This window comes from Apteryx mantelli, chromosome 4 (assembly GCF_036417845.1).
Source record: "Apteryx mantelli isolate bAptMan1 chromosome 4, bAptMan1.hap1, whole genome shotgun sequence".
NCBI classification, from domain to species: domain Eukaryota; kingdom Metazoa; phylum Chordata; class Aves; order Apterygiformes; family Apterygidae; genus Apteryx; species Apteryx mantelli.
In genome coordinates, this window is record NC_089981.1 from 46,787,172 (window position 1) to 46,790,877 (window position 3,706).

Below are 3,706 nucleotides of genomic sequence, written 5' to 3' on the forward strand. Positions count from 1 at the left end.
GTGGTGTCTGAGAAGCAGTGACCTTCAAAGGGGGGAAGGTATGGTTCCCATGCATGCTATCTCACACCCTTTCATCTCTTCAGACTGCAGTAGCTCAGGAAAGAGTGTTCAGGTGTTTCTGCAGCAGTGATCCCGTGGTTTGGGGAGGGCTGGGTGTGGGGGACAGAGCATGGACTGGTGAATGCAGCACTTATGGTTAATTGGAGAGAGCATTACTGCATGAGGAGTACTGGGAGTGACATCATTACCCACTAAGTCAGGGAGAGAGCAAAGAAGGGTGTAACCTGAAACTGGGTTCCAGCTGGTCAGACTGGTTTGGGGTTTGGGTCTGAAACCAAAAGCAGACACTGTACTTCAAACAGGAGTTGCTCTAGCTATATCTCCAGACTGGTGATTGCTCAGGCACTGCAATGTAAATTTTGCTAATCAGCAATGGGTATATATGAAAATTAGTCTATCCTGCCCGTGTCTCACCGAACTAGCAGTGCTGTGTCTCTGAACACCGCCTGTACAGAGGAGGTTTCCTCTCCTGTGCTTGTCTCCAGCCTGTGTTTTGCTTTATCACTACCATCTTTTTTTCCTCTCACACCCAACCCATACTGGCTCCTGTTCTGCCATTTCTAGGTGCCCCTGTTGTCCCTTCTTTGCAATGCAAAGAGCAGCCCAGAGCATCAGTTATGGCACAGAGTGGGTAATCTGTGCTGTGTTGCTTTTCCTGATAGTCTCCAAAGAGAGAAGGCTATGTACGTTTACACTGTCTTTCTTTCATTTAAAACACGTCTCTGTCTAGCAGTGCTAGATGTGGCACCGGCAGTCTGCAGGTCTGGCCAGAGCCCCCACGTTTGCTTTGCAGCTCACGAAGCACTTTCTCCCTTTGTCCCAAAAGCCAGAGCGTGCACAGGCGATGAGGAATAGTAGCACTTCCGTATAACACAAAACGTTATACAGAGACAGGCTGGCACTGGACTAGACCCAGGCTGAGCCTGCAAAGCTGCACACCTAAAGCTTGCACGCTGGAGATGTGCATTTCCCAGGCCTTACCGTGTGGGGTCACTACGGGGCTTCGCTTGCAGCTCCAGCACACGGCATGTGGGGAAAGGCACTCGTCTCTGCTCTCTCCGGGCCAGGGCTCAGAGCTTGGGCTTGTCTTCAGGCCAGCCTTGGCTCTCCTCTGATTTCACACCCCCTCTCTGCTGCCTGCATGTAGCTGCCCTCCTCAGAGGCAATGACTCTTTCCTCAGGCAGAAACAAGAATTTTTCTTCCATGGGAAATTCCAACATTTTAAAATTTGTTTATTTTTCAAACTGGAATGAGAGCCTAGATTTTGAAACTTTTCACAACATCAAAATCCCCCCCAGCAATGTCTTGATGTCAAATTATTATGAAACATATTAAACAAAAAATATATAACTGGAATTAACTTTATAAAAGTTGGGAGGGGGAAAGAATCGTTAAAATCTCCTCTTTTAATGAAGGAAAACTAAAGAACGTGGAAAAGGGGGTTGGGTTTTTTTGGAGGGGAGGGGGGTTGTACCCTTAGAAGACTAATGGGTGTATCAGCACTCAAAATGGCCTAATGGAGATTTTTCTGGTAAAAATTCAGCTGCCTTGTTGTTTCATTAGTTCTGCTTGACAGTGAGCAAATCCTGGTTGTTCTCCTGGTCACAGCAAGAAACAAGCAATTTTGTGAAGCGTTGCTCCTTTTGGGCGAAGGTCCCACGGCATTGCTCTGGGAGCCGTAGGGGCTCATTTCTCCAGGACAACCTCTTTGCTGTGCTGCTCTGCAGGAGGCTACCTGTGGCTCTGGAGAGGTGACGTCTGGGAACTGGAGTTGGCCCCTTGCTCTCTGAGCTGGTGCCGGCAATGTTTTTCCTACTGAGATCAGTGTTTTTAAGGCAGTTCGCATCGGTTCTGGAACCAGACGCCTTTCAAGCTCCTGTAGCTCCTGTCAGGTGGTGCTGCTCAACTGAGGGAAATTTGCTGCCTGCTCAAAATTGTCCAGTCTGTTTTTTAACAGCCTCCACCTTTGCGGAAGGAGGATCATAGAGCCTTTTGTCCTTTCCGCTCCAGCAAAACTTTTTAACCACCTTCCCCTGACTGTCAGAGGAAGCTGCTTGAGCTTTTGCATGAGTTAATCCCAATGGGCTCGAAGAGGACTCACATGCTTTGTGTGGCTCCTGGTCTGGAGGCAGGAAGCACTAGCTCACAGTTAAATATCAAGTGCCTCCAGCTTCCCTGTGGCACAGTGGTTCTGTAAATAAACAAAGCAGCTGCCCATGGCATGACAATTGGATGGCTCCACAGCAGCAAGGCAGAATATTGCCTCCAGGACAAAAGACAGAGTGATGTGATACTTTCTGATAAGTTACTTTAGCTCTTCTACCTAATTTATTGCTTAAGGAAGAAATTATTTTAGCTTTGAGGTCAAACAGTACAGTCAGGTTAAAAAGAGAGCTCTGAAACCAGGGAGAAGGAGGAACAGGGTTGTCTTCAAGCTCTGTATAATGTAAAAAGAAAGCTTAAATATTTTTCCTCCTTACTAGAAGCATTAGGAATGATCAGACTTGCTCCTGTTGATGTGTGCTTTGGGTTCCTAAATATGAACTCAGAGGCTTTTAGCTCCAAATTAAAGAAGAGTCAAAGTCATGCTGAGTGTAGATGTGAACAGAGAGACATATCACAGCCATATCCATTCTCCACAGAGCCTTCTAAAGTAGAGAGAACCTGAAATTTCTTGAAGTGGACACAAAAGAAAAAATATTAGTAGATCAGAGATTTCTCAGGACTTTTTTATCATGTTTAGGAAACACACTTTCTCAGTGCTGCGAGAAAAGCTAGGAGAGTGCACAGGAATCCTCCTGCAGTGTGTGCTTAGGTATGCATCTATTGCACTTTTCCTTGGGACTGTAGTCTGCAGCCTGTTTCCACTGCAGCTTTCTCTAAGAAGACAACCAGTTTCCCCATTGGCAGACCAGATACCAGCCTAGCCCTGGAGATGAGCGCCTCTTGCACTCCCTCCTGTGATGACTTGGACCTTCCTCCAACATGCTCTGCTCCTGCTGCTATAGTTAAAGTTAGCAGAGGCAGCTGAGGGCTGACATGGGAGAGTGCTTTGGCTGCAGCCAGTGAGAGGACGGTGGTCCACATTTTCCAGCCAGTTCTGGGATTCCTGAACTGAACATTGTCCAAGCCTCAGCCACACTAACAGGGGGTGAATGTCAAGCAGTCATTGAGGTAAGGGATGCAATTGTTTGGACAAGTCCTAGTTGGGCTGCAGTGCTCAACCAGCAGCTCTGTTCCAGTGTCCAGACCATTTCTTTCCTCTCACCTTCAGGTAACTCAGCTTCATGGGGTTTAAATGAATAAATGAATTCCTGCACTGGCTAAATAAAGGGGAGTCATAGTCTGATCTGGGGTTCTCTTTGTTCAGTAGTGGCATTATTTAGAGTCTGCATCTATAAAACTTATCTTATTTAAAGACATTCTTTCAGAGTAAGACCAAATGCAGATTTGAAGTGCCATGGCTATTCCAGAATTTAGTAAGCATACCTTGCTTGTGAAAGCAGTGCCCATGTGGGAAATAGCCTATGAAAACTTTCCAGGCATCCTGTTTTCTCCGTGATGAAATGGAGAGAGAAGTTGGAAATACTTTCTCTTAGTCATCAAGCACAGAACTGAGTGTTACTATACTAACACAGTTACAGG